Source organism: Pinus tabuliformis, chromosome 1_2 (genome assembly GCF_031772625.1).
Source record: "Pinus tabuliformis cultivar Carrire ecotype Pingquan chromosome 1_2, CPIR1, whole genome shotgun sequence".
Taxonomy (NCBI): domain Eukaryota; kingdom Viridiplantae; phylum Streptophyta; class Pinopsida; order Pinales; family Pinaceae; genus Pinus; species Pinus tabuliformis.
In genome coordinates, this window is record NC_142298.1 from 334,918,417 (window position 1) to 334,944,533 (window position 26,117).

Consider the following 26,117-nt stretch of genomic DNA (forward strand, 5'->3'; position numbering starts at 1 on the left):
CACAAAGTCGAATTTACTGATTTATCTGAGTTACTTGGCCATGTCACTCTTGCTAAATGAAACTTAAGTCGTCTTGCTGATGTGGAAATTTGAATTTCTCCATTTAACTAAGGCAAAAATCAAATGAAGCCTTTTCTTGCTACAATTTAACACTCCCTCTTAGCAATAAAAGGGTTCTTAACCACCCCAATCCTACTCCTATGGAACTTGACCTTGTCTCTTGACAAATCCTTTATGAAAATTTTTGCATCCTGCTCCTTTGTGGGAATGTACTACAACATGATGATCCTTCTCTACACACAATCTCTCAAGTAATGTTACTTGATGTCTATACTCTTGGACCTATCATGAAACACTAGATTTTCATAGAGTTTGACACAACTCAGATTATCATAGTGAATCAATGTAGGCACCATCCCGTGACTCAAGAGACCAACCAAGATCTTCCTCATCCAAATATCCTCACATGTTTCTTGACTAGAATCCATATACTTAGCCTTTGTTTAGTTGAGTGCTACTGACCTATGTTTCATGTTATACCAAGAAACTGTTGCTGACCTAACACTGAAGATAGCTCCCGATGTGATCTTCCTATCTGATGGACTCCCTACCCAATCTGCATTTGTCAAGCCTAGAAGCTTCACTCCATTAGTCCTCATGTACCATAAATGTTGGCCTGATGGGGCCTAACCCAGGTTCGAAGTTATTTAGCCAAACAAATCCCTACACTACTGGCCCTTTCGACATCAGCCTGCAGAGCGCGGACTGAAGTCTCACCTGCAGCAGTATGGGGGGATGTTAGAACCAAGTTTCTGCACCCTTGAGATGTATTAGGTGTCAATTTAGTCCAACTGTGCCTACCTACGCGCAGGTTACTTCACACAGTCTCCTAACATTCAATACCTTCATGATCTGTTATAATCGCCTTTTGTGTAGCCCTAACCAAGGGCTGAGATGCTTTTGCACTGCTATGGCAAGCGACCTGCACTATTTCCCCCAAACTACATCGCGAATCTTACTTATCTTCTTACAGATTTTAGTCAACTTCGCGTAAATAGATATTATATCTTGTATTCACTTAATAAATACAATCATATATATTCGTGCATCATATAAATAATAGAAGTGCAACTTATACCCAATATATTCAATGCATAAAAATGGAAATAGATACAGAGAATTGACATGAAAATTCTCTTTATTAATGCTTTCAACTATTACAAACTCGACTCGCCCTATGCACTCAGCTGCAGGGGTCTGCGCACTCAGCTGCAGAGCCTTCTCCTACTCTATGACCCAAAACTAGACTTTACACTTCAAATATGACTCAACTCTTCATCCTTATCATTATTATTGAGTGATTGATGTCTTAACTACTTAGAGCTTCACTCTATTTATACAATCCCATGGTCCACGGACCATGGGTAGATCTCTACAGCCAAGATTACATTACAAAATTGAGGGTGGACAACCCTATGACTCTTTTACAAACTGCGCACTCTGCGCCCACAAAATGTAGAGTCTTTACATCGGGGTTACAACTTTGACCAAAATCTGGGCTCTAAGCCCCAAAACTTCCCTTGGGGGATCTCGTTCCCCAACAGGCCCCCAACACAAACATCATGACTCGCCCTCGAGTCACTCTGTCGATGCGGAGATCTTTGTGCGAAGACCTCCCAATTCTACCTGAATCGCTGCAAGATCGGCAACGCACTGAGCGGTTGCCTGCTACACTTCCTAGACACGTTGTTCAGAGACTGTTATAGCTGAGCTACTTCCCTAAATCTGTTCTTGTGTTCCTTGCATCTGTGCGAGCTTTTCTTCAATATAGGTTGTAATGACATACGCCTCATCAATCCACGGTTGTAAGCGTGCCTTCAAAACTGTTTCCTTATGTTGAGCATCATCCACCCGCTCCTTGAGTGCTTTCACCTACTGCATCCTCGTGAGCCTCTACGTAAGGGAAACCATCTGTGCGGTCCCTTTTACCTCATCGTATTTCTGTTGTAGCTCGTGCACCTCTATTTCTAGGCGCTTTATGTTCGGGTCCTCCTATAGGGTGGTGAGAACCTCGAACGACTCCTTAAACAACTTTATGTAGTTTTTCATTGCACTATTAACCTCTGCTATTGCTGTTGTAATCGCATTGGCGCGCTGTTCCTTAACCTCTAGCAGAGTTGAGGGTTGTGCCTTCAATTGCAGTTTGCTTATCTAAAGGTTCAGTTCGAGTTGAACCCTACCCATCTCATCCTTTGCCTTGCACACCCCTGCTGCTAGTTTTCGGATGCGCGCCTCCACTGGTTCTTCTTCTTGGATGGCCAGCTCTGGGACCATCTGCCAGGCTTCCTTGACCACCTACACTAGCTGTTGATTCTATGCCACTACCTCGTCGTGCTGTAGGCTCAACTGTTCAATGTTGATTCACTGCTCGCTCATGACCTGGAGCGCATGATCCTCCTTGGCTCATTATTTTGTAGTAACTCCATCCTCTAAAACATAGAGCATCTCCCAAGGGAGTGCAACCATATTTATAATGATTCCCTTCAACCCACTAACCATAGGCCTGTCAGCATCATTTTCTGTAATGAGTGCTTCTTTTGGCAGCACTATAGTGTTAGTCATCCGGATGCACAACATCTCCTCAACCGCGGCCTTGCCTAGTGCAAGGTTGGTTGACACAGTGTCAGCCTGTGGGGTTCAGACCTGCAAGTCCTGTATCTACGCTTGGAGAGCCCCCAACACCATTTGGTGTTCCTCCGCGAACAAGTGGAGGGTCTCTGTGGTGACATCCCGTACCGTCTCCCCAATGTCGTGCAGATCCCTGTTAGTGAGTGTGATCAAGTTGAAAGAAGTCTTTGAAGCCTTCGACTTCTTTCGAGGCCCTACCTACTCTCTTGGGCACCGTTGTTTCAGTTGTGTGGACGTTGTCTGCGGGTCCATGCCACCTTGCTCTGTATATGTTTCCTATTTGGCCAAACGTGACTTTTTTCCTTTGCACTCTTCCTCTGTTGCCTTCTGCTACTCTTCTGCCACCTTCACAGTGTCTCGTGCCATTTGGGCCTTGGCTACTGTTGCTTCATTCCTATGCTTCTCTGCCAACCATGCCATCTGCAGTTTCGCCTCATCCTTTTTCCTCTGCGTGACGGACTTCTTTGCTTCCATCATGGAGGTGGCTGGAGCGCGCCACTCTAGTGGCCACGACTCAAGGACTGCGAAGATGACATCATTTGTTGCCAAGTAGGGTAGCTCGCACCATGTCTTCATGGGGTCCTTCTATGCCCTGATGTAAATTTGATGGAAATCTGCCTTGAACTCTGTGAAGCTCTGCAGATTATTGTAGACTGTGGGTGATAACCGCAGCTTACGATTAATCCCCATTTTGATGTTCATCACCATGAACACCCATAAGATTTTACTATCCCTTATCCTCTGCGCATATTTAATTTCCCACAACGAAGTGTACTTCACTGCCTCCAAAATGTCTTGCACGATTGTTGGGAACTGGTTGTCCTCACGCAATTCCCATGCCACCAGCACTATGGACAACAATAGCTGTGCATAATGAAAAGTCTTCCCCTACTCCTGTCCCTCGCGACAGTTCTCAAGGAACTCTCCGCATAAGTAGTTTGCCCAGTTGAACTGGACTGCTTCTACGCATTGCGCTGCAAAGACAACCACTGGCGCAGGCACCTCATCCGTGCGACACTTCCGCATAACCTTCCCTACAAATATCCAAGTCGTGACTTTGATCACAGGGTTATTGATGTTGGAAATTTCATACCCTCTTTTCTTCTTCTCTAGCTTGAACTTCTTCTTCATGGTCTCCGCGATGGCCAAATCATCACTCTTACCCTCCGAGATGTTTGTTGGGTCCTCCCCTTTGCAAGGGAGCCGGGTAATTATGTGAATCATGTGGTCTGTGATGGGGATGGGATCCTCCAGCCACAAGCATCCATCATGCACCAAGTAGAGCAGTTTCCTGATGACAAAAATGGTCACTGGGAAGCAATGGTAATGCGACACCCAGAGCAAGTTTAACAATCCTGCCTTTTCTACACCTCTCAGCCACTTACTTGGATCCAACTCTATGACTCCAGTCACCTCGTCTTTCTTTTGGCGCATTATTTGCACAATTGCCAAATGTGGGAACTTCTCATGGTTCACTAGATCCCAGTCTTCAAATTTTAATACAGGGACACGCCCCAAGTGCGCTACGTCAAAAATAATGTCGTCAGGGAGCAGCGGAGTCTGTAGAGAGCTTTTGCTCTCATCTATGTCTTTGGACACCTTTTCTTTACCCTTCTGCGGAGGAACATATACGGGCAGCCTGGTTGGAGGGTCTGCACCCCTGGTGTCAACCTCCATTTCTACATCCTCCTCCTCTACTAAGATTTCTTCAAATTCTTCCTCCTCATCAGCCTCAAAATTGATATCCTTCCCCTTTTCTTCCATGGTAAGCTTATTCCTTAATGGATTTCTAGGGATACATGCACTGGTACCATAGCCTGCTTGTCTTTCTTGGGTCTTGGTGTGCACGGCAATTTATGGATTTCTGCAACTATCCCGGCACTTTCTGGGACTTCTATTTCTGTCATGGCCTGCGCAGCTTCCTCAGTGGTCATCACTCTGGTATCCATGGCTTCCTCAGGTGCTGCCATAGTGCTATTCGACAATTCTCTTAATGGCTCGGGTAAATTCTCAAGCAACGAATTCACCTTCAGAGGATCAAATAGATCCGGGTTCATGAATATTTGTGCGCATAACTGCTCAGTCCTTAAATTGCTAAGTGTTGTTTGCTAGACAACCCTTTGTAATTTATAACACCTTTTGAATTTGTATTCAACCATGACCTCCATATTTGGTCCATTAATTCTCGATGGGCGGTAGATTTTCAAAATCTAGCCCATAAAGTTTGCCTTAAATGCCTGCCACCCACTCCATTTGGTCTCAAACCAAGAATCACATCGTGAATAGTGACTGTAACGGTCACTTTCCAACCAAGCCATATGGCAACGCAACTACCCTCATGCTCTTTCGGACCCTGTGACGCTTCACTACTGCACGCAGTCCTGACATTGGGCAGCTCCCGAGCAGAGTAGTTTATAGTCTCACACCTCCTTTCAACTTCCTGGAGCACTAAGATTGTGCTTCTGTCGACTAGTTGGATGGCCAAGCCCCTTATGTACGTCTTCAAATGACTACCATTGACTTTCCCTAGGAAGAGTTCTTCATTTAACTTTACCAACTGCACCGCACCACCATCTGTGATCTCCTTAATAACATATGGTCCTAACCAATGCATTATGAGCTTCCCTAGGAATTTATCGAACTTTCTATCGTACAACAACACCAAGTCATTTTCCTTGAAGGTGTGCAACTTAATATGTCGATTGTGCCAAGCCTTTTCGCGCTTCTTTTGGACCTGCTAGTGAAATCCAGCCAAAAATCATTCTTCCTTGAGCTCGTCCAACTGTGTGAGTCTCTCCTCCAGGGCCCCGCGATCCATCATACATGTGAGAACTGCTATGCGTAGACTAGGCTCGATGTATTCCATAGGCATTACAACTTCCACTCCATAGACCAGCCTAAACGGTGTCTGTCCCATTAGTTTCTTGCACGTTGTCCTATAAGCCCATAATATTGTGTGTACATGTAGGTCCCAATCACTTTGCTACACGTTGCATACTTTGGTCAGCATGGTCTCCAATACTTTGTTGAATGCTTCTACTGTCCTGTTAGCCTACAGGTGATACAGTGTGCTTTTCTGATGATATACCTAAAATTCTTCCGTTAGCACGTTGATTTTCTCATTCAGGATATGTGTACTACGATCACTCATCAAGATCTTCAGACATCTGAATCATGTCATTACGTGTTCAAACAGAAACTTTTCATCCATCATAGTTGTGCAATCATTTACCGGCTATGCTTCTGCCCAACGAGTCAGGTACTCTATCATAGTGATAATATATCTCACGCCTGTCTTTCCTTGAGGTTTGATAGGTCCTACAAAGTCAATTTCCCACTTTTCGAAGTGATACATCATCATTTGCAGATTCAAAGGCATCTCATCCCTCCGTGATGGTTTACTTGTTCTTTGACATGCATCACATGCCTTGCAATGTGCTTTTGAATCATGTTTAAGGGTCGGCCACCACAACCCTGCGTGAAGAATCTTTTGTGCGGTTTCTCTCCCTGCATAATGTCCTCCCACAGTGCCCCCATGAGCATCCATAAGGATGTTGCTTCGTTCAAACTTAGGTACATACCTTCGCAGTATCTCATCATTCTCCATTTTATATAGGTGCTCCACAATGACAGAGAAATTTGCCGCACGCACCACTATTCCCTTCTTCTGTTGGACAGAGTACCCTTTTGGTGTAGTTCCAGTCGTGAGAAAGTGAATTATATCATCGAAATGTCCATTCGCTATGCGCATAGAAAAGAGTTGCGCATCGGGTAATCCTTCCTCCAGACTAGTAGGTTCCTCTCCTGTCTCAATGCGCGACAGGTGATTTGGTCCCGCGTTCAATCATCCAGGATTCATCCTCAATATTGTCCCACTCATCCTCAAAACTGAAGGTCATCACAAACCCTTCGTGTAGAACATGCCATTCACTTGTTGTGTGGCGAAGTTCCGTTTCTATATACTAGTTCATTGGTATAAGATCTAGGGTATGATAGAATAGGTGCGCCCACTTAGGTTGAGTCTTTTCTCCATAGGCCTGCGTCCACTTGGCCAAATGCATGCGTGGATCATCCTACCCATTGTTCTTATCTATCAGTTGCACCCTAGGCTTCCCAAATCATAAGCACATCATTCCCCTACACTCATGCTAGTCATCAAAGCTCCCTTTGTGTGTACCCCACCACCTCGCGAGTGTAACGGGCAGTACCTAGTCCAAGGCCTGGAAGTGTTGCTTTTCCAGAACCTCCCTTTAAAATTTATTGAAGAAGGTATCTACCTCACCTAAACCATCATAGGTAGGTAGGTCTCTTACTTCTATCGATACACAACATAGTGACCTTGTCATCATATTACAATTCGGTGTAGTTACCTCATGTAACCGATTCTACCATCGCTCCGTCTCCTCATTTGAATCTGAAGTACAAGAGATTTCGCACTCCCATGCAATCCGCCCATCCGCGGTGGGATTCAACCAGTCCTGGTTTCACGTTGTTATCTTATAGATGCAGTCCAAATCATCATTTCTTTCATAATCGCACACCGGATCCGTATAGCACGATCCTTTAGCAGGGTCCAGGGGTATAATTATGTGTAATGACTTCTTTTCAAAAATCATTTTTCACTTTTTTTTAGATTAATCACCCCGTTCATGTCATTGGCCCAATCAATTCCTAAGAGCGTGGGGTAGGGATTTCTTTCATCAACAATCTCTATCACTTCAAAGTTTTCTAGCACCCTTGCTCCCTCAATATCCATGGTTATTCCCTGCAATCACCCCACGGGTATTATTTTCTACTGGTTGAACACCATTCTTAGTTGAATAGGAGACCACTGTAGCGTAGGTCTCTCCATCCGCTCCCATGTCTTCTTTGGTAGAAAATTCACATCCGATCCTAAATCTAGGATGACTTGATCGATCTCATACTCTCCGATCTGCGCGACCAGTCCCATTTCTCTTCTCATTCTTATCTTATGTTTTCTAGTCTTCCTGACTACATGCGATTCTCCTGGCGCGGTCCCGACGCATCTATTAATGAGTTCTTGTAATCCTTTTACCGCCTTACTATCGTGCAGTAGATTCATACATGTCTCCAGGAATGTTGTGAGCATAGATGGGTCCATCTTCGGTTCCAGTTTATCTTTGCTTCCTGAAATGGAGGCATCAACGAAGGTCTTCTTGGCTTCCATGAAGGTTGCCCGAGTGTGCTCCAAATCAAACTTTGCTTCCTTCACCAGAGCTTTGCGAACCCAAGTACTATCTTATGGTTGTTTGCCTTTGTCATCTCCTATCTTGATTCCACTTCGGAGCACAATGTTCACATTTAGATCTTCCTCGTGTGGCTCAGACCTTATCATCTGCAGGCTCTGAGTCGGGGGAGGTGGCAATGCTCCTTTGTCGCGTATGATCATGATCAAACAAGTTGCAGTACAAACATAATGGGTGTGTTGTATTTGTGCAATCATGGACATAATGTCCTGGCCCTTCACAGTTGTAGCATATCAACTATCCATGGCCTCTTCCAGGTCCTCCTCCACCCCGGCCTCGTCCGCGCCCCTGAAATCCTGTTCGCGCCATTCCTGCATTTTGGTCAAGGGGCTGCATTTCAGCCTGAACTTTATAGGTGGGAGTTCTATCCATCATTAACTCATAGATTCTATAGGTGCACTCATCATGTCCCACTGACCTACAAAAGTTGCAGAACAACTGTTGTGAATTTTGTGCATACTTCTGTAACAAGTGACAATTGTCTTTGGCATGTTTTCCTATTATTTGACTAATCACACACCACAAAGCAGGTGTCACGATAGGTCCTGCTTGCGCTTCTAGTATTAATGGCAGTGGTCCTCCTCTTGTGAGGTAATTTGCGAAAACCAGGCAATGGTCCTTATCATGACCTTGACCCTTGCATTTTACACACCATACCTCTTTGCGCACTTCTGGTTGAGCTATCCTGTCTTGTTTCAGGCTCTACATCTCAAGGCATAAATTCTTCAGTAGCACGTGGATCTGCTGAACTCCTAAGTTAGGATCCTGCATCAAGTCTCATGTAACCTCATAGTGATCTCTAAGGCCTTTGCATGAGTCATTAGCTTCTGCTGTGATAGGACACTCCTTAAATGTGGCATTAGCGAAGCTAAAAAGCACTTGCGATGTTGTCCATCCATCAGATTCATATTGGCTTCGTGAATCATACATTTCAGCCTTTGATCCAGCTCCCAAGGGGTTTGGCCTGGTAGCATCATGATCTCTTTGAATCTAATGGTTGACTGTGCTTCAGACTTTAGCTTGCTAAATTCTCTGTTTGGCGCTGCTTGGATATCCATAATTCCCACATTTGGATTATCATTAGAGTGCTTAATATACCAGGTCAGCATGAGGTCTTGTAGCATGCTAACCAGTGTCGCTTTCTTTATATTGTCATCTGTAACTCCATTCCCTTCTCATACAACCATTACCACAAACCAGAATTGGTCTGGATCGTCATTTCCCAAACCTTTGAACACAAGCAACTTCATTGTGCTTGCCATATTGTATCACGATGGTGGTGGAGGTGGTATGGGTGAAGATGGAGGTGATGGTGGTGAAGTTGGTGGCGGTGTGGGTGGAGGTGGTATTCTTGGAATTCTTTACCTTATAATATGGATAGCACATCGTGGTGAGACCTTCATGAGCTCTTCCTCCTCCCCTCACGGACATGAAATCAAGGGGCTAGTTTCTAGTTCCTTACTTTCTCTGTTCCTGTAAGCTTTTCCACTTCGCGTAGCCTTGAACATCAAGGTAACTGCATAACCCTCTTTTCAAACAATAGCATTTTAATCCAAGTATTCAAAGAGTTTATGTACTTACCTTGTGGTCCTTTGAGAAAGCGTCGCTCTACTTCGTTGTAGCTAAATGAGGTGTCAACCGCAAATTCAGTAATGAATCCTCCTATAGTACGATCGAGCCAATGATCAATGGTGTGTGTGATCTTATCCTCCAATGCTTCCAATATTCGCACTAACTCTAGGGTCCACACGATAGGACCGTCAATTTTCCACCTCCCTTAGCTATTTGCTAGCTTCGTGATCCACTCGTATAACTTAGTAGGAAAGGACGCAAAGAAAATTTCATGGATCTCCGTGTATAGGTAGCAGTCTAACCACTCTTCTTTTGATAGTCATGAACTCCTCTTCTCCGGTGCCACGAACTCGTGAATTCTTCTGTCCAACTAGCCTTCAACTTCCTTCGTAGTTGGATTCCAATGATACGACATCAGACATCTCTATGCAGATTTCGTTCATGACAACATAACCATTTGTTGGCTTGATGGGCCCTGATCCAGGTTTGGAGTTATTTAGCCAAAAAAAATCCCTACACTTGGCGCTTTCGGCATCAGCTTGTGGAGCGCAGATTGAAGTCTCACCCGAGGCAGTATGGGGGGATGCTGGAACCAAGTTTCCGCACCCTTGAGATGTCCGAGGTGTCGATTTAGTCCAATTGTGCCTACCTTCTCACAGGTTACTTCACACACTATCTTAACCTTCAATACCTTCACGATCTGTTATAATCGCCTTTCGCACAGCCCTAACCAGGGGCTGAGATGCTTTCATGCTACTATGGCAGCGACCTGCACTATTTCCCCCAAATTACACCACGAATCTTACTTATATTCTTACATATGTTATTCAACTTCGCGTAAACATATATTATATCTTGTATTCACTTAATCAATACAATCATATATATTTGTGCATCATATAAACAATAGAAGTGCAATTTATACCCAATATATTCAAATCATAAAACAGGAAATAAATACACAGAATTGATATGAGACTTCTCTTTATTAATGCTTTCAATTATTATAGACTCGACTTTCCCTACGCACTCAGCTATAGGGGTCCACACACTTAGTTGCAGAGCCTTCTCCTACTCTATGACCCAAAACTAGACTTTACACTTCAGATATGACTCAACTCTTCATCCTTATTGTTATTATTGAGCGATTGATCTCTTAACTACTTAGAGCCTCACTCTATTTATACAATCCCATGGTCCACGAACCATGGGTAGATCTCTACAGCCAACATTACATTACAAAATTGAGGGTCGGCAACCTACTTGTTTACAAACTACGCACTCCGCGCCCACAAAATGCGGATTTTTTACATCCGAGTTAAAATTTTTAACCAAAATCTAGGCTCTAAGCCCCAAAACATCCCTTGGGGGATCCCACGCCCAAAAATAAACCAAAATATATTGTGCCTCTAATATATCTAAGAACATGTTCTGTTTCTTTCTAGTAAGCTTGGTAGGCTCCGCCATAAACTGACTAAGATGATTAACTGTGAAACAAATATCGGGCCTTCTATTCACCAAGTACATCAAGGACCCCACCAACTATTAGTAGATAGTGCCATCTACTACCTCTTTTTTAGAAGCATCCTCCTTCCTCCAATTAGTAGCTAGAGGAGTGTCCACAGTCTTGCATTCCCACATATGAAATCTCTAAAGGATTTCAGAGGTGTACTTCCCTTGACCAACAAATAGTTCTCCATCTCCCTACCACACTTCCAAACCAAGGATATCAAACCCATATCCTTCATCTCTAACTCTCTTGCAAGTCCCTCCTTGCAATACCGGATCAACCTCTCATCTCCTGTCATTACCAAATCATCTACATACAAGACTAAGATGAGGAAACTTCCATCTTAGATTTCTCTGTAGATTCAACAGCTCATGTAATTTCCTAAAACACAAGACAAGAATCTACTCTACTCTCAATAACGAAAACCAATAGATAGATGAAACCAATAATAAACAAGAGGAAGATAATAATTGGCACATTATAAAATATTTATCCGGTGAATTCCACTGTTCAAAACTGCTACTATCTATATTGCATTAATAAAAAATCCAAGATGAAAATACAATGTTTTTTCTCACTAGAACAATCCATGGATAAGTATAATCAACTCTCTGCTCACAAGCTAGCTGAAGCCAAACCTTAGCCTATTCTACTGCTTTCCAAGCCCCTACTTCCTTGTGCAATTCTTAGAGGAATTAGCCTCTATTTAATGAGGAAATCCTTCTTCCATAACTACGCAATCCAAACTGAGGTGCTCAACTGATTGCATGCACCATATGTACAACTTAGAAAATGATACAACTGATAGTGAATTGTCCCTACACTCTAGTATCAACTAGGTCTTCCTCTGAACTGACATGCATGAGTTATTGTCAAGTGAATCTTCAGTTAGCTGGTGTGGCACTAAGGATGGACTGGTGTGCCAACTCACTACTAGACCTCTACTAGTTCCTCCAACAGTTAGAACTAGTTTAATTGACTATAACTCAATTCAACTGAGTTATGCAATTACAACCCCAATAAACTCAATCTAAACCCCTAAAACTTAGGGATCACACTTACATGACTCCATATAGACTTCCAACTCAAAATTCCTAAGTTAGGTAAGTCAACTTAACTTAATTAACTATTACAAGTTGCTATGAGAATATAATTTTGATTCAATTCACAATGTAATTCAAGGACAAATTAAAATGGAATTTCTTGTTTTCATTTCTCAACACTCCCTCTCAACAAGAAGGGGATTATCAGCTACCCTAATTCTAACTTTGTGAAACTTGAATTTACATATTGATAATTCCTTTATCAAAATGTCAGCATCCTACTCCTTCGTGGGAATGTACTCCAATGACATAATCTGTCTCAATACACAATCTCGAAGATGATGATATCAGATATCAATATGCTTGGACTGATCATGAAAACATATATTTTCAGAGACTTTGATACAACTCTGATTATCATAGTAAATCACAGTTGGATCCATCTGTTGACCAAACAAACCAACCAGAATCTTCCTCATCCAGATGGCCTCACATGCTGCCTGAATTGTAGCCATGTACTGTGCCTCTATCGAACTGAGTGAAACTGATCTTTGTTTCCTCTTGTACCAAGAAAAATCTGCTGACCTAAGACTGCATATCCCTCTTCATGTGCTCTTCCTGTTGAATAGACTCCCTACCTAATCTGCATCAATGAAGCCTTGAAGATTCACTCCCTTTGTCTTTCTGTACCACAATCCATACTGAGTAGTGCCTCTAAGGTATCTCAACACATGTTTTTCCACCTTCCAATACAACTTGGTAGGCCTAACCATAACTTGACTAATTTGGTTAACTGCATAGCACATATCCGGTCATGTGTTTACCAAATACATGAGTGAACCCACAAGCTATCTATAAATAGTAGCTTCGACTACTTCACCTAAAGTAGCATCCTCCTTTCTCCAGTTACCCGCTAGAGGAGTCTCCATGGGTTTGTTTCTCTCCATGTGGAACTTCTTGAGTATCTCCTAGGCATACTTACCCTGAGACACAAACAATTCCCCATCACCCTACCATACCTCCATGCCAAGAAATTAATGCATGAGTCCCATGTCCTTCATCTCAAACTCTCTTGCAAGATCCTCCTTGCAAGAATTGATCAGATGATCATCACCTGTCAAAAATCAACTTGTCAACATATAACACAATGGTCAACAATTTACCTTCCACCACTATGTGGTACATGTTCGCATCTGCTTCACTCTTGGTGAATCCCAACTCGGTGAAGTAGCTATCAATCTTGGTGTACCAGGCATGTGGTTCTTGCTTCATCCCATACAATGCTCTCTTGAGCTGGAAAAACCTTCAGGCTGCTCAATGTACACCTCTTCCTCAATATTCCATTAAGGAAGGTTGCCTTTACATCCATTTTATGTATCTTCAAACCCATCAGTCTTGATAGTGCTAATATAGATCTAATCGATGAGTACCTTGCAACAGGAGCAAAGGTCTCATCATAGTCAATCCCCTCTACCTATGAAAATCCATGAGCCACAAACCTCGCCTTAATCTTCTCCACACTACCATCTTCAGATTGGTTTACTTTGTAAAGCCATTGGGAGCTCATCGCTGACTTGTCCTCCAGTCTCGGGACCACATCCTAAACATTGTTACGAACTATGGAGTCATACTCCTCCACCATGGCATCAACCCAAACCACTTATTTCACTGCCTCCTCAAAGGAATATGGATCTGTCTCAACACATTTGCTCATAAGAGCCATGTATCCAGTGTACCTCTTAGGTGACCTCCTATGACTGTGTTGCGATGTGGTTGCTCCCACATTCCCTTGTTCATCATGTAATAATCTATCAGCCTCTCTTGTGCGCTTTCTCCCATCTCTGGATGAATCTGCCTAAGTGGGTATCTCCACTTCTAGATCATGTGCATGTGGCTACTCCACATCAATCTGAGGCTCCTCAACCTTAGGAGCTAAAATATCCTTAACCGCATGTAGCTGAAGCTCCCTCTAGAGGGAAGCTCGCATGGCCTTCTCCTCATCAAATTTGAAATCCCTGCAAACCACTGTCATATTGTTGGTCGGAAAGTACACCCAATAGTTGTGAGTTGTATTAGTATACCCCACAAATATCCTCAAATTTGTTGTTGGCTCAAGCATGCATCTTTGGTCACATGGAAATATACCAATGACCCAAAAATCCTGAAGTGACCAACATTTGGCCTATTACCAGAGAAAGCCTCCTCAGGTGTTTTCATCCCAAGTATTTGATGCATGCTTCTGTTATGAAAATAAACAACTGTGTTGCATGCCTCAACCCACAAGTGTAGTGGTAGGCCCTGATCGTGCAACATCGCCTTTGCTACTCCTATGATGCTTTTGTTCTTCCTTTTGGCCTCCCCATTCTGCTGTGGGTTATGGGATGTTGTCAATTCCTGTTTAATCCCTTATGCCCCAAGAAGTTTTTAAACTCATTTGAGACATACTCACCACTGTTATCACTCCTCATAGCTTTAACCTTCTTGTCAGACTCTTTCTTAGCCAATGCTTTAAATTTAGAAAACTTTGTGAAAGTTTGATCCTTCTTCTGAATGAAAAATATCCAACATTTACAAGTAAAGTTGCCAACAAATATAAAATAGTACTTGTGTTTTGTTGTGGATGCTATTGGGAATGGTCCACACACATCTGAATGGACTCACTCTAGAATCACCTCTACTTGACTGTGTCTATTGTGAAAGAAAGCCTTGGTGTATTTTCCCAAAGTACACCCATTTCATGTATCAACTTGCTCTAGCATACCTTTGGGAAGACCAATAGAGTTATGCTGCATGATTTTCAAAGCCCCATGATGCAAGTGACCCAGTCACCTATGCCAAAACTTGCCAACGGCTTGGCTTTTCACCTTTTCTACTTCCATTCTCAAAGAAACACAATCTTCTACCTCCAACTTATAGATATTATTAACTCGAATCCCAATCTTCTTTACCCGAACTGTGGCTATGTGTCAAAGGAATGCCTTTCCTTTGCTAAAGACCACATCATAGCCTCTATCTTCCAACATGGTGAATGATAATAAGTTCTTCTTCAACCCGGGCACATACATAGCATCTCTCAAGGTGAGAGGAGGACCCTGCTCCCTCTCAAAAGTAATAGTGCCCAATCTAGTAGCACTATACCTCCCGTCATCACCCATTGCAATATGCATCTGGAGATCCTTCTCCTCCAGGTCACTAAACAACTCCTTGTCTCCAATCATGTGGAATGAAGCTCCGTTGTCAAGGTACCATACACTACCCATCATTGATGACACCATGCATGCAATGAGAGTAAAGTAAAATTCGAATTGAGAGGCCAAAGCCTCACCCATCGGTCCTCCTGAGGACTTCTTCTTCGACTTCTTGAGCAGACTGTTTGTAGAAAAATGTCCCAACTCATGACAATGAACTCACTTAACTTTCTACATGTCTTTTTTCTTGCCTCCTATTGTCTAGGTAAATCCTCTCTACGGATAGAGAAGATCCCTCTAGCCCAATGAGTGGGATTAGAAACCAACATGACAATCTATGAGACACTTTCCTAAATTACGATCGAAATGAGAGAAGAGGAAGGATACCTAACTCATTCCGATGCTATAATCCACTCCTTTGTTGAAGATCTTGATCGCTTTCTCCTTAGGCTCAGATCGTATTGCTCACAGTGTTTGAATACCTGCACAAGACACTAAAGACACAACAAAGCATACAAGTGCAATGAGCATAATCGAATGTAATCCACTTAACAGATCAAGGAGAATTAAGATAAATGAAGCATTAACACAAGCATTTACGGAAAGTGAACCACCAGTTGGAAAGTGAACCACCTTGAGTGAATGTCTAAGTCCAACCTCAAGCTCTCCAAGCTATTGGGTTGTGTTATATTCTTTCCACGACTATCCCATGCATGGGGGGGGGCAACAATCCCCTCTGCACATTGCGTCGGCATTGCCAGGGGGTGGAGCCCCCCTACACAGGGTCCGGGGCAGTGTCCTGGGAAAAATATCTTGGACCCTATATTAGGTGGGTAGATGTTGGGCATGGAATACCCCCCAAGGCATGTTTTGGGGCTCAAAGCCCAAGTGTTGACTGAATCTTGTTGTAAAGCTCCGCGAATTGCGGGCAAGAGGCATGAAAGCATGATAGAGTCAGAGGGTTGTCTGCCCTAGTTTTGTAATGTAATGTCGGTTGGATAGACCTACCCATGGTCTACAAACCATGGGATTGTATAAATAGAGCAAGGCTCTAAGTAGAAAAACGAAGGGAGAAAAATAGTCTAAGTGATTGAGTGACAAGTTGAAGTGTGTCATTGGGTCGTAGGATAGGAGAAGGCTCTATAGCTGAGTGCGCAGAGGTCTAGTAGCCCGCAGCTACGTGCACAAGGTGGAGTCAAGTCTATAACCAAGGAAGGAATTAATAAACAGAAGTTTTTTTTATAGTTTTGTGCATCTATTCTTAGGTTAATGAATGATTGATATAATTTTCAAATATATTGTTTATTTACTGCACACACCTGTATGAATGGTTTATGTTGTTAAGTATAACTTAAAGAACGCAAGTAGGCTAAAATAATCAACTAACATTGGAATACCAGTAAGGTCTTGGGTACTAACGCAGAGCGCGATGCTCAGCCCCTGGGTAGGGTTACGCGAAGACAAGATATCAGGTTGCGAAGTATGGGAAAGTGCGCGAAGCAACCTACGCGCAGGGTCAAATTGCGAACCAGTTGAACTCCTTGGACATCTCTAGGCTGCGGAAACCTAGTTCTAGCACCCTCCCATACTACTTTGGGTGAGACCTTAGTCTGCGCTCTGCGGACTGTTGCTAAAAGGGCCAGTAATACTGGGATTTGTTTGGCTAACTTAACTCTGAACCTGGGTTGTTGCTAAAAGGGCCAGTAATACTGGGATTTGTTTGGCTAACTTAACTCTGAACCTGGGTTAGGCCCCATTAAGCCAACAAATGGTTCTGTTTCCAGGACTAAGGTCTGCATAGAGATGTCTGATGTCGTATCACTGGAATCCAACAAAGAAGGGAATTGAAGAGTGGTTGGACAGAAAGATTCACGAGTTCACAGCGCAGGAAAACAAGAATCCGTGATTATCGAAGGAAGAGTTGTTAGATTTCTACTTATATATGGAAATCCATGAAATTTTCTTTGCATCCTTCCCCTCTAAGTTGTACGAGTGGATCACGAAGCTAGCAGACAGTCAAGGGAGGTGTAGGCTCGAAAAACCTATTGTGTGAACTCTAGAGTTGGTGTGTAGAATGGAAGCATCCGAAGATAAGATCATGCATGCTGTGGATCACTAGCTTGATCGAATTATAGGAGGATTTATCACCGAGTTTGCGGTAGATACTTCAGTCAGCTATAGCGAGGCGGAACAACATTTCCTCAAAGGACCGCAAGGTAAGTACGTTAAATCTTTGAACATCTGGATTAAAATGCTACTGTGTGAAAAGCGGTTTATGTGAATAAACTGATGTCTGGGGCTACACGAAGTGGGAGGATCTACAGAAACGAAGGTAGCGCAGAACTAGAAACTATCTCCTTGATTTCACCTTCGTGAGAAAGCAATGAAGAGATCGCGAAGGTTTCACGAAAAAGTACAATCATTTTGATAAATCGGCGAATTCCGCACCTACCACTCCCACCTACACCGCTGCTAGTTTCACCATCTTCACCCCTGTCTTCACCCACACCACCACAGCTCAATATGGCGAGCGCGATAAAGTTGCCAGTGTTCAAAGGAGTAGGGAATGAAGATTCGGACCAGTTTTGGTTTGTGGTGAAGGTTGTATGGGAAGCGCAGGGAGTCACAGATGACAATATAAGGAAAGAAACGCTGGTCATTGCTCTACAAGATTGTGCATTGACTTGGTACATTAAGTATTCCAATGAAAATCCGAATGCAGGGATTGCGGATATCCAAGCTGTACTAAACAAGGAATTTAGCAAGCCAAAATCAGAGACATAGTTGATCATTGGATTTAAGAAAATCACGATGCTTCCAGGCTAGACCCCCTGGAAGCTGGATGAGAGACTGAAGTGTACAATTCGTGAAGCCAATATGACCTTGATGGATGGGAAACACCACGCATGGTTTGTAGCATCGCTAACACCGCATCTAAGGAATGAGTTGTCATAGTAGAAGCTAACCAGTTAGGCTGAGGCCTCAGAGATAGCAATGACATTGCACAAGACCCCAATACAAGATCCTAACCTAGGAGTTCAACAAATCCACACGCAGTTGAAAAACTTGTGCCTTGAGATGCAAAGTTTGAAACAAGACAAGACGGCTCACGCAGAAGCGCGCGAGGAGGTATGGTGCGTAAAGTGCAAGGGCCAGGGACATGACAAGGACCATTGTCTAGTTTTCACAAACTACCTGGCAGGAGTAGGACCAATGCCATTGAGATTGGAGGCACAAGTAGGAATGAGTGCGACGCTTGCATTATGGTGCACGATCTGTCAAGTAGGAGGGAAGCATGCTACAGATAACTGTTGTTGAGCCCCGAAACCACACTTTTCCTACACATTTTCCTAAACTTTCTCCATCCACCTGGACCTCATAAGCTATCAACATCATTTCATATTGAGTTTAAAAGAGCACATAAATTGGTTTTCTAACTATGTTCCGTGTTTTCTGTTTGAACTAGATTTTTGCTCATAAGCTGCAGAATCTTGTCACTTTCCGCAGCCTTTTTGTTAAAGTCTATATTGTAGGTGTCTTTAGGCAAATCGAGCCACATGGGCAAGTTGAAAATGACGTGGACATGGACCGAGTCCTATTGGCTCAGTCAAATTAATCAAAGAAGGCCGTGGTAAAAGGTGGTCAAGCGGTGGTCAAATATAGGAGTCCTACAGCAACAGAACTCCATTTTCAAACACGTGAAGAATTTCGTGATTGTTCCTAGATCTCTGGGGACATATCAACACCTGCGGACTGCTCCATAAGGTGAATCCAAAAGCCACCCTCAATAGATTTAATCATTATGGCAGCCATGATGCTAGATCCATGGACATTGTCGTTCACGTGTCTTCTGTTAGCCTAGTTTTTATGAAATCCATTATGTAGCCTTCTGTTATAAATAATATGTTTCCATATGCATAATAGTTAGTCTTTTTGAATGTATTTTTGACTGTTAACGAGCCCACTGTGCCGTGGCATTGTTTTGTTGTTATGAGTGCGTTCAAAATATATGTGAAGACTCTGTTTTTGAGCATAATTCGTGGTTGATAACTGTTGCCCGAGGTTGTGTAGAGGGCCCCTGCACATGCCGAGGTTTTTTTATTGTTGTATAGTTTCACGTTGTGTTTCTTTATGTTTATCATGCTGTAGTTATTCACTTATGTATATTGTATTTCCTATGGTACTAACGTTTCATTTTTTTCCATAACTTTACATGTTTTACATTGTTGTTAACGCTAATCAGTGTATTTGTTCTAGATTACAGTAGGCAGCCCGGGCATTTGCATATAGTTTTCACAATCAATAATGACATGGAATCAGTCTTGTCTCTCTGCTGACTTACTTTTCTTAGCTTTTAATTCCAGTTCTATTTTGTTTATTTCAGTTCTATTCATTGGATTTATTAGTTAGCTTAGATATTAGATTACTCATATCATTGTCAGTTACCTCTGAAAGCCATAGCGAGACTAATGGTGAGGGATTGAAGTATGAGTGTGTAATTTGATATTAGTTTTATTTTTCTACAAATTAGATATCAGATTACTCAAGTTGTTGATGATTACCTCCGAAAGCCATAGCGAGACTAACTAGCAAGGGGTCAGACTATGAATTGATGTGATTTGATTTTAAGTTTACTTTTCTGCAAATAGATATCAGATTGCTCAAGTTGTTTATGATTACCTCCTAAAGCCATAGCGAGACTAACTGGCGAGGGGTCAGAATATGAATTGATGTAATTTGATTTTAGCTCTACTTTACTTGCAATTTTTTGGATTTCCTTGAGTACAGTAGCTTAATTCATTTCTCTTGTATTTAGACAGTAGCAGGGATAATGGTTTCATGATCAATAATTCACTGTTTTTTTTATTAGAATAGTGGCACATTTTTATTTTCTTTTAGGAATTAATTTCATCATTGCATGTTCTAAGGCCTTCTAAAGTTTGAAGTTTTGGAAATCATTATAAAGGACGTAATTTCCTTGAAAATTTATATCCATACTTGTCTTTTAGAATTTCCATTTCGCATTAGGAGATAAACGAAGATAAAAACCCCCAAAACAAATAAAAAAATCAAAAACGACAAAAAGTAAGAAATAGGTTATCTTGCACATATAGTGCGCCACACTTCAACAGTTTACGACTCCCGAATTGACAATTAATATAGAAATTTAGGACACTCTAAATGGACCAAACATTTTGGCGCCATCGCCGGGGAAGTGTAACTAGGTAGCCAATTTCTTTTAAAAAAAAAAAAAAAAAAAAAAAATTCAAAGAAGGGAAAAATTGATAACTTCTCAAAGTATTCTCTCCTCTTGCACCTAGTGTGATCTGGAGGAATAGAAAAGAGAGTTATTGGTTCAATAATTTCTTGAGTATAATCTCTTCTTGCACCTAGTGTGACCTGGAATATCAGAAAGAGAATTATTAGCCCGACTTGAAGATAAAAATAAAAAAATGACATGCATAGAGCAAGAGATTCTAGGGGAAGGTTTATAGCTAGGGCCAAGAGTTCAATTTTTACAACTCCATCTACTTCAATGCATAGACAAGATACACCTCCATCATCTCCAACTCACACTCCCAGCCTCAGGATTCCTCAAATTCAAGGGGCAGCAGCTGACCTAGGAGACTCTCCCCCACTATCCATCAATCTGACCTAGGGAAAGAACCTTTCTTCACTTCTACAGGGGAACATATTGTAATCAAAGAAGTAGAATCACCTAAAGAAGAAGAGGGAGAAATTCCTCCTTGTTCGCCATTAATAGAAGAACCAAAGGACTCTGAAAACTCTAAGGAAACTATCATGACAGAGGAAGTAGTAAACGGATTTGGAGGAGGAGGTAGAGGTAGAGGTAGAGGAGGAGGAAACAATGGGGGAGGTAGAGGAAACAATGGGGGAAATAGGGATGGAGATAACTTGTTTGGATTTCCTATAGTTGATGAGGAAACTCATACAACAATGAAAAACATCTCACCATCTGTCCTCCCAAACTTTTATGGGTTGCAAAGTGAGGATCCTGAAACATTTCTATTTGAGTTTGAAGTCGTGTGCCAAACTTATGACTATATGGAAGACTCTCAAAAACTCAAATTGTTTCCTTCAACATTGAAGGGAGCTGCTTTGAAATGGTTCATGGGATTAGTCACTCAATCTATTAGGACTTGGAATGATATGAAACAAACATTTTTGGATAGATACCTAGACTATTGCATGCCCACCAACCATAAGGATGAGGTATTCAAAATGGTGCAAAAAGAAGATGAAAACTTGGAGGATTTACTTGAAAGATTTCAATACAATGTAAAAAGAGAAAAAATGAGTAACTTAGATGAGGAGACATTGAAAGCCCTTCTATTAAAATCCATTAGAGATGAATGGATAGATATTTTAAACATGATGGGAAAGGGAGATATTTCTCAACTTCCACTTCTTGACATAGTAGAACTATGTGTCCATCTCTCGAGGGGAAAATCTAAGACTGGAAAAGGGCCTAGAGATCCTTCTCTTATTAGAGTAAAAAAAATTGCAACTGGATCAATAAGTAGAGCAGAGATTGGCAATATTCTTAATGAGTTTAAAATTGATATTCTAGGGAGCCTTAGTGAACAACTAGACACCCTTAAAATAGAAAACAAGCAGAAAGCAGAAGCTGAAGCTTTGGCCATCTTTTTTCCAAAATGTAGGAAGAAACATGCTCTAAGGGAATGCCCCTTGGATGAAAAAGTTGTAGAAACATGTATGATTTGCTCAGAAATCCATGAGACCAAGGATTGTCCTTCAATTCCTAGGCTCAAAGCTGTCTTTCAAGAAGATCCAAATTCAGTAGAGTCTCTTTGTTTTGTTTCAAGGAGACCATGCCAGGGGCAACAAAATCAAGGGTTTAACAACCCTATGAACTTTCAACCCCCGCCAAATTGGAATCCTTGGCAACAACCTTTGTCCCAACCTCAAAATCCATATCAATCATGGGTACAAGGTATGCAAAATCCTTATGGGAGATTCTCTCAATTTTATCAATATCCTCCATCTTTTCAAAATCAACAAGCTCCACAACTTCCAAATCAAAATCTACAACTTTCATTTCCATTTCCACAACAACAACAACCTTCTCAACAAAATCCAAATTCTCAACTCTTGCTTCCATTTCAGCAAAAGAAAAATCAACTACCAGCCCAGCCATTGCCAAATCCCAATAATAAAAATCCTTAGAATGCTTACATGGTAGAAGGACAACAATTTCCTACCTATATGATTGTTCCTCTTAATGATGTACAACTCAGATCTGGTATAGTTTTATAAAATCCTTCTATAGATGCTCAAAAGCAAAGTACTTCTGAGGAAGATTCTCTTAAAGCCAATAAAGGTTCTGAAGCATCTCTTCAAAACCCAAACACTCAAAAAGAAAAAGAAAAGGAGTCAACCCCCACAACTCCTATAGTTGAGAAACCTGCATCTTCATCCACACCTCCTTTCCCTGAAAGATTACAAATTGACAAAGGGGTGGAAAAACAAATCTTGTTGCCTAACTATGATTTCCTAGATGTATTAAAGAATGTCTGTATCAAGATTCCCTTGCTACAAGCCATTAGAGAGATTCATATTCTAGCAAAAACAATAAAGGAGTTGAGTCTCAAAAGACCAAGAATGAAACCAAGAGATACAAGAAGAATTCAATTGGTAGGAAAAATTGCAGATATCATGATGGTAAAAATTACCATGCAGAAATATGTAGATCCAGGTATTCCAATTGTCAAGACACATATAAATGGGATAGAAATTCCAAACACTTTGATTGACTTAGGGGCTACTATCAACATTATGAGTAGACAGACTATGGAACAACTTAAACTTCCTAATCTTTTTTTTACACCTACCTTACTGCAACTTGCAGATAGATCAATAATCAAACCAGATGGTGTATTAGAAGATATTTTAGTCTACCTAGATTCTTAAGAATATCCATTAGATTTCATGATTTTGACTCCCAAGAGTAATTTAGGAGGGCACCCACTCATCTTAGGAAGACCTTGGCTAGCCACAACTGATGCTTTCATTAGTTCAATTTGTATCCTCCAGCAAAAGCAATTACAGAAGTAGGAGATAAGAAATGGGTCAATGATGAGGACACTATACAACCTGTCTTTACCATTTCTGAAATTAGTGAAGATAGTCAAATTATGAACACATTAGAAAATTTTAAAACATCTTCAGAATATGACCACACACAATTTCAGTTAGATTCTGACATTGAGTATCTATCATCCAGACAAATGTCTCTTTACTCTATGGAAGAGTTAGGTAGTTCTACCATTGAGATTTTTCCAGGTAAAACGTTGAATATCAACAAAAACTTGGAAAAATCACAACAGGGAGAGCTAACCAAAATATTGCAAAGCCATGCTACTGTGTCTGCATGGGAGTATACTGATATGAAAGGTATTGACCCTAAGACTTGCATTCATCACATATACATCGAGGAAAATAGTAGACCAATCAGACAACCTCAGAGAAGGATGAATCTAAACCTTAGGGAGATAGTGCAAGAAGAGCTCCAAAAACTACTCAATGTAAACTTCGTTTATCTAATTTCAGACAGCCGATGGGTTTCTCCTTTGGTTATAGTACCTAAAAAGAATGGTAAATGGAGGGTATGCATTGATTACAGGGAATTGAATAAAGCAACTTTGAAGGATCACTTTCCTTTGCCCTTTATCGATCAAGTATTAGATACACTAGCAGGAAAAAAGTACTTTTCATTTTTGGATGGTTTTAGTGGATATAATAAAATTCAGGTAGCACCTGAAGATCAAGATAAGGCCACATTTACCTATCCATGGGGAAATTTTGCTTATCGAGGGCTTCCTTTTGGATTATGTAATTCACTTGCAACATTCCAAAAAGTAGTACTAGGAATCTTTTCTGATCTAATTCATGATTGTGTAGAGGTTTATATGGATGATTTTATAGTTTATGGTACTTCATTTGAAGAGGCATTAGAGAATTTGGAAAAAATCCTTATAAGATGTAAAGAAACAAACCTTTCATTAAGTCATGAAAAATGCTTTATGATGTTTACTGAAGGTATTGTTTTGGGACATCACATTTCAGGGGATGGGATTAAAGTCGATAGATCAAAAGTTGAAGTCATCTCCAAGTTGCCTATTCCAAATTGTCAAAAAGATGTTAGAAGTTTTCTAAGATTTACTGGGTACTATAGAAGATTTATAGAGAACTTCACTAAAATAGCATCTCCACTCTTCAAATTGCTTACAAAATACTGTGAATTCAAATGGGATCCTAATTGCCAATTAGCATTTGAAACTTTGAAGACAAGAATATTTGAAGCACCTATCTTGAGAGGACCAAATTGGAAACTTCCTTTCCATATTTCTATAGATGCTTCAGATACAGCTCTAGGAGCTGTGTTGGGACAAAAAGATCTAGTTCCTTATGCCATTTACTATACCAGTAAAAATTTGACTCCCACTGAGTTGAACTATAGTGTAACTGAAAAGGAGTTCTTAGCTATTGTTCATGCAATCAATAAGTTCAGACATTATATAACGGGCTACGAAAAATTTGTTCATACTGATCATTCTGCGATTAGATATCTAATGAATAAACTTGTTACTAATGGCAAAGTTACAAGGTGGCTCTTACTTTTACAAGAATTCAATATTAATGCATTGGATAGACCAGGGAAACAAAATACGGTGGCTGATTTCTTGTCTAGGATCTAGAATACTAAAGAAAATTCTCCTGTAGAGGATAAGTTTCCGGATGAATATTTATTTGCAGTAACAACTAAGACCCCTTGGTGTGCAGATATTGCTAACTATTTGGTTACATGGAAACTACCTCCACATATATTTCCTAGTGAAAGAAGAAAGATTATTCAGGAGAGTTCAAAATATTCATGGATTTCTAACAAATTGTTTAAAACAGGGCCAGATCTTGTGATCAGAAGATGTGTTAGGGAAGATGAAATGCCTAACATCCTCAAGGCATGTCATGATGAACCATGCGGCGGACACTTTGCTAACAAAAGGACAACCTATAAAATCCTCTCTTTAGGATATCATTGGCCTTCCCTCTTCAAAGGTGTAAAAGAATATGTCAAAAGGTGTGACAGCTGCCAAAGAGTAGGGAAACTGACCCTTTCAAATGAAATGCCATTGCAACCGCAGGTACTCATCGAACCCTTTGAAAAATGGGCTTTAGATTTCATTGGACCTATTAATCCACCATCTAAACAAAAGAAGTATATATTGATATGTACTGATTATGTAACTAAATGGGTAGAAGCCAAAGCATTATTTTCTGCTACTGAAAATTCAGTTGTTAATTTTCTTTATGAGGATATTTTTACTCGCTTTGGCGTTCCAAGAGAAATTGTGACAGATTAGGGAAGTCACTTCACATCCAACCTGTTGGAGAAGCTGATGGAAGAATAAAAAATAAATCACAGAAAATCCACTCCTTACCATCCGCAAGCAAATGGTCAAGTGGAGTCTACAAACAAAGTTCTTGAAGGCATCATTACCAAGACTATTCATCTACACAGAAGAGATTGGGTAGAAAGGCTTCCTGAAGCCTTATGGGCCTACATAACTACATGGAGGAATACAATAGGACATTCTCCCTATGAACTTGTTTATGGGAAAGATGTCCTGCTCCCCATTGAGTTTCAAGTCAAAACTTTCAAGATGGCAGTTCAGTTGGGAATGAATTTATCAGAAGCCCAAAAGCATAGAATGGAGCAGTTGAATGAGCTAGATGAGATCAGACAAAAAGCAATCCTAAGAACTGATCTAGTTCAGTATCAAAGAGCTAAGTGGCATGATAAATA